This window comes from Daktulosphaira vitifoliae, unplaced genomic scaffold (assembly GCF_025091365.1).
Source record: "Daktulosphaira vitifoliae isolate Bord-2020 unplaced genomic scaffold, ASM2509136v1 Scaffold_3, whole genome shotgun sequence".
NCBI classification, from domain to species: domain Eukaryota; kingdom Metazoa; phylum Arthropoda; class Insecta; order Hemiptera; family Phylloxeridae; genus Daktulosphaira; species Daktulosphaira vitifoliae.
In genome coordinates, this window is record NW_026099574.1 from 14,063,989 (window position 1) to 14,070,930 (window position 6,942).

At 26.6% G+C, this 6,942-nt stretch overlaps 1 long non-coding RNA gene across 2 annotated transcripts; it reads right to left on the bottom strand.

Moving 5' to 3' along the window:
* Positions 1-2,533: 2,533 nt before the first annotated feature.
* Positions 2,534-5,793, bottom strand: LOC126902448 (uncharacterized). Of its 2 annotated transcripts, XR_007703218.1 has the most exons (4): positions 3,836-5,793; positions 3,205-3,414; positions 3,058-3,121; positions 2,534-2,995 (listed from the first exon to the last, which is right to left on the bottom strand). It is a non-coding gene; the product is annotated as an uncharacterized LOC126902448 (long non-coding RNA). The 2 variants fall into 2 exon arrangements; XR_007703217.1 differs by having other exon boundaries at positions 3,205-5,793.
* Between the last annotated feature and the right edge of the window lie 1,149 nt (positions 5,794-6,942).

The window sequence follows — 6,942 nt, forward strand, 5'->3', positions numbered from 1 at the left end:
CTCCACTACCGTGATTTTATAGCGAGAGAGATAGTTGGGATCCTCTAGGTCTTTTTCGTAAATATGAAAACCAATTTTTAAAGTGAACAATAAATGAAAGAAAAAATATCAAAAGATGTGATCGAATTCTTTAGGTGAAAATTTCGGTAGTATTTTTGCACCAATCTGACGCTACTTTAACCAATAACAATCACCCCAAAGATGAACTCTGTGACGAGTTCAAAACGGCACAAAACTTAAGAGATAGATGGATCCAGTGACGTAGCCAAAGATGGACCTGGGAGCCCGTTGACAGTTAAAATGAGCAAAAAAAAAAAAGTTCAAAATAAGGAATTTTGTAGATTTTTTTCTATGAACCCTTCTCCTCATTATGAAATTCTGGTTATGCCACTGAAATTATCTGTAAATATTCTAAATAATATGTAACTGAAACATAAAAATAATTTTCATTTCAATGATCATTTTTAATTGAACTCGAAAATGGAATAAAGCAAATTTTTCAATTAAATAAAACTAAAAATAAATTGTGCAGCCCGAATTTGGGAAAATATTTGCAATAAATACAAGTGTCTATCGGTAGTGTATAATTGCTTTTGAGGAATAAAAATAAAAAATGTGTAAAATAGATACATTATTAATAAATTTAGGTCAAGTCTTATAAAATGTAACGAAAATATACACATTTATTGGATCCGATAGAATAATATTGCTTCTTTTCAATAAAGTGCACTGTAAAACTTAAAAAACCAATAAAAGCACAGTAAAACAGCGCATTTAAATTTAATCAGTATTCATGATGTGTATTATTTGTACTTAATGTATTTTCTTTGGTTCTTTTGTAGTATACAATAGAAAACAAGATATTGTCAGAATAAGAAAAAAACAGCACTATTAAGTTTTTTCTTTTTGTGAGGTGCATCTTGAAAGATAGGATGTCGGTAGTGTACACTATTGACAAAAAAATGTCCCAATTTAAACTTACATGTAATGTAAATTTTCGAGGTATGTAATGCAAGGAAAAATTTTGATAAACAGTAATAAAAATGTTGTATTTGTGTACGAATTTTAAAACTTTACAACAAAACTATACTACACTGTAAATAATGATCTGAAAAATCGTCAATATGATATTTTTAATACAAACGTTAAGTTTTCGCATTAGTTGTGTGATTTCGATTTATTCTGTCAAACATTTGTACGCAAATACAACATTTTTATCAAGATTTATTTTCCTAACATTTTATGCATTTATAACTTCCAGTACACGTCTATGAAAATTCGGACATTTTTTTAAGAGTACATTCATGAGCAAAACTAACATGTGTATTAAACATATCATACTAACGCATCGGAATTTTCGGATAATTTCTTGCGGTGCATAGAAATGTTATTAGTCAAATAAGCTCCTCCAATGCTGTTCTAGGACACTTTGAAAGTTTTCCTTAGGTTCGCTGTACGATTACGCTTAAATAACTTTGATAGATAAAAGTTTACCACAGACTATAAGTCCAAGTGATCCGTCACTTTCACTACTATGTACAGTATTTACATCAAAACATCCCTAAGGGATTTGTGACTTTGTCAAACTCGAGAACCAACTAACACAGTACGGTCCTTTGTTTAAAACAACTATAGAACTAGCGTGGCATAATTACAATCTTATTTATTGCCTGCGATTAAAATAAATATAGCAAAATGTTTCAAGTACACAACCATTTATACAATGTATTCTATCGATATGTATATTAGACATATACAGGGTCATTCATTTATTATGAACCGCTTAATTAATCAAAAAATATTATTATAAGGGATTCAACTTAATTTTTTTTCAACGGCAACATACAATAACTGATTTATTTAATAGACAATGATCTGAATAAGAAAAATTACTGGTCAATAACGAATTTTGTAATATTATTTCGGAAGATATTGATCCTTTTTTACCTTAGAGTTACGGAAAGTGCGGCAAAGAAATGATCAGTGATAAAAATAACAACTTCCTCGTTTAATCTCCAACCATCACTAAAAAAAAAATAATAATACCTTCCGAAAAGTGGTTATCGACCAGTCATATTTTTAGTTATATATTTAATAGGCTAGTAAATTATGTATGATGCCATTTGAAAAATAACGGTGACACTCTTATGAGGTATAAGGGATAAACTAAAAAATACAGTATAATTGATAAATTGAGATAAACATGTATGTGAATTAAATAAAAAAAAAATTTCTCAATATCATTTTTTTGAATTGATAAATAAATAAATGAATGAATTATTGGTTTATAATAAATTAATCACCCTGTTTATTATATAGTGCGTATAATTATTTCCATGTCCACAATTAAAAGGGGGTAGTTTTCATTTTTAAATTATTCTATCGAAAACTGCGATTACTTTTGTTTTATAGAATACCTTTCCAATGGGAAGGTAAAGAAGATGTGGAGGAATCAACGAATTTAATGTGATAAGTTAATTGCCTGTTTAATAAAAGTAAAATTTTCCATGTAAACATAAAATATTGTTATAAAACTAAAAATTGGTTATATTTTCATTTTAATTGTTGTACATGAGTTACTGAAAAGTTATTAAAGCAGTAAATCTAAATTTACAATATTTAAATTCAATTAATTTGAATTTTTCGTGATTTTATAATTAATGTAAAAATAGATTTTCTTAAATTATTCGGCCCTTGCTAACAAAATCTCTCTTTTGTCTTTCTAGTTATTCGCTCCGGACATGTGATGGTTATTTTATGATGACCCTTACATTTAGAAGCGAGTTGTTTTTCGTTGATGATGCAATTATCTATAATTACTAAATAACACTGGTTATTGATGTCGTTTTAGGTCAACGATGACTTTTATGATTTTTTCCCTAGTGTGCATGTTCGCAAACCACTATAGAAATTGTAAACCATAAGTTTCTGTCCTGTACTAGTATGTGGCAGTACCCCACTGGGACGTCATTAGTGTGTGCGTTTGCGCTTCGACCTGAAAAACAAGTAGTGGAAAGGTGATGAGGAGTAAACATGTTTAGAATTATGATTATATACATAGATTTTATGATGGCTATATTACTGTTTATACACAATTAATCCACAAAAGAATTTTCCATCGCTTGTTGTAACATAAATTCACAAATCAATTACTAATATTCGGATCAATTAATCTTAATTCGTGTTGAAAAAAAAATTACTCACTCATGTCACATTCTCTGTGTAAACAGAAAAATAAAAATAATACATGCGATTATTTATAAGTATTGACAGACGAAAGCCTCAAATTGAATTTATTACAACGGAAAGCTCTCTGAGAAGTTTATACTATTTTGATGGTAAGGGTACTTGGCACATGACCCAATCTACTATGACTTCATTTTTAGGTTCTCCGTAATTTTTAATTCGTTTCTTCTGTGTACCAAAAAATTAAACATTAAGAGAAATAGCTATAATATTATATTTTATTTGATCAAATTCAATTTATATTCATTTTTTTCATAACTTTATAGAAATTATTTATCGCCAACGCGTATAATTTGTAAATATGTTGTAAGCCACGATATCAAACTAATACAATTTAACCCCTTCAACTATAAATAACTATAACTATAAAAGTCGTAATTGATTTTGAAATACAACTGCGTGACATCATAATATTCTAATTATTAAATATATTATTTTCCTAAACATTAAAATGTACAGTAATTCAAAAAGAAAGACATAAAATAATGGTATTGGGTTTTGAGTGAGTGTTTAAAATGTTATTATCTCTCAGGGTGTGAATATGAGAGTTTTTCAAAAAGATTAACTATATAGTTGTGTTAATAAATACCTCGAGTAGAATAGGAACTACAATTGAGTTCGCTATCATGGAAATGAGTGTTTAAGGTTAATGACGACATAGAAAACCCATTCAGAGATTGGACCAAGTTAATTGGTTTAACACAAACGTTACTGATCTACTTAATTTACTTGAATTGCTTTTTATTGGCAGTCTCTTGTCTTTTCTTTGTCCCTACTTAAATTAAAAACTCACAAACTTAATTCTATACCTTATAGATTTTTGGCGATAAATTACATTTTATTAGTTCACTTTAAAACCGAAAAATGTGTTATGAACTTAATTGTTCAATGTCATTAACTTTATACAACTAAAGTGTGTTTGATATTACCTATTTTAACTGTTAAGAATTAACTTAGTTTAATTAAAGATTTAATTTAGTTATAATCAATATAATAGTTGAATGCGTTTCAGTTTCAACATTCATTTTTCTTAGTTTATTTTTAATTTAACTTCAATCCAACTTTTCTCGAATGAATTCTTTTTATAACACTATATTTATTGTGATTATACAACTTTACCGTATTATACTTGGATGGTAAAATATACAAGACATAATGAAAGGTTTAATGGAAGCTGATGGAATACTGGAGATCCATCTTTTGGATACTATTGGAAATATGCTTGTTTTTTATGTTGTACATTTGACGGAAGACATTTTATAATAATGATATAAATGTTACCTTTGCCATTATTATTATTTTTTAAAGTCTATGCATTGTAGAATTTAGTTTAGTAATGCTAAGTGGCATAGTTAGGATTTTTGCTTATGAGAGCCTAAAGACCATGTCACTGTTCATACTTACTAATCACAAAAATTGGATATTACTGGTTGTAAAATGAATGGATCATGGTTCTACCCCAATGACTTGGGTTCGCGGCGTTGACATTCTGGTGATTCTAGAAGATCGCTTGTAGAAAGATAATTTTATTTAACAAATTATTATTTTATATTACATTCATTGATTCTGATGACATAATAGATTTTAAGTGAATGTTTTGTAAGTTCAGATAACATTGAATGATGTCAACAAATACAATGTATTATTTAAATAGCAATGTATTACATTGCCAAGTGAATCTATATAAGCCGCACTAGGATTTATTATGTTGTTTAATGCAAACAAATACTTCAAAATATAAAAGACACTATAATTGCAATTTGTTTAGTTATATTTTGGAAACATCGTTTAATATACCAACTTATAGGAGTTCAGAGTACACAAAAAAAAAAAATACTCAAAACATTTTCCTATTTGTACTCATTAATTAAAATGGTGTAATACATAAAACTTCTAGTATTTGTTAATTAGACAAGCGTTTTTTAAGTAGCCAACTTCATAGAAATAATAGGGCATTGCTATATCTTAATATAAAATATTTTATAGTTTTAGTAGTTGAAAATTTATAAAAGAATTTTTTTAATTACAGTTATACAAAGATTTAATATTAAACAAAAGAACACTGCAATTATTTTTAAAATCTGTGACATATAACAATACCTACTACATTTTTATGAGGCATTAATATGTATTTTTCTTATTATTATCATACAAACAAACTGTCAACTGTTAAAATAAAAACTATGCAGAAATTTTCTAGATATATTTATAATAAAATTCTACACTATATAGACGTTAAAAAATAATAATAATGGAAAAGGAAACATTTATATCATTATTGTGTAATGTCTTCTGTCAAATTTACAACATAAAAAATTTAAAACAAGCATATTTTTAATAGTATTAAAAAGATAGATTGAAATTTCATACCCTCCAGTACTCCATCAGTTTCCATTAAACCTTTCATTATATCTTGTATATTTTACGATATAAGTATAATACCATAAAGTTGTATAATCACAATGTACATTGTGTTATAAAATAAAGTTATAATTAAAAGAATTAATTCTTTACAATTAAAAAATTTAATATCAAACACACTTTAGATATATAAAATTAATAACAATTATGTTCATAACAATTTTTTGGGTGTTAAAGTGAACAATGAAATTTAATTTTTCTCGGGCTATCCATTGAAATACAAACTTAAGAAAATAGTTATTTTTCTTCAAAATAACACATCAAAAATTAAACTACTTTTGTAACCATAAGTCATGTAATTTAAAATTAAAATTTTGTTAACGGGCATGACTATTATATGCAAAATAAAATAATAGCTATTACTACCACTTGGAATATTTAAAATCAGACAAAGGACTCAGCTAAGTAACCACATTTAGTGAACAATAATTATTCACAATTTAATTGTGCAATAATAATAACAATGATAATTATTGTTGTATTATTCCACGATTAAACTATTCTAAACAAATGAATTTCATTGTACTCGCATCCATCATGGAATTAATATCCAACCTTTTAAGCAATACATATTTCAACGTAATAAACTCCTTCATTAGTTACCCGCCAACTCCTTTCTTTATATAAGAATTCCTATTAAAAATTCACAACTGTATATAAAGAATTTAACTTTGTAAATCGAATATAATTCGTTTCATAAACTTTTCTTGAGTTGTTACCTAAAAGTGTGAAAATCAATAAGCAATTTCGGATGTTATAAAAATAAACATATTTCCGTTTTTATTTTTTGAATAACGAATTTATGTCAAGAAACATTTTTTTGTTATTTCATAGCTTAAAAAAATTTGAGTTATGCAATGTTCATGAAATTATTTTTTTTGTGTTGATGGGAAATTTGACGCTGATTTGGAATATGCCCATATCGTTTATTTTCTATTAATTTTTAGTCACAATTTGAATATTTTTTTGAAATTACTGATATTTTACATAAAATATACATTTAACAATTCAATGCTCTTTAATCATTTTTATAGTTTCGTGATGATAATTTGTGTTAATTTTCAAATCATTTCGTAATTCCTATTTTTATAGTTGAGTTTTACAGCAATTAATAAAAAAGCAATGCTGATTTTTCCAACTATCTCACTTTACGCAATCGATACATAGAAAAAGGAATGGACAAAATAATACTATGAAGCACTGGGCTACTCATTAGAATACACGATATTTTTTCGACCTCTGACTACTTTGTTCTTTTGATAAATCTATCATAAA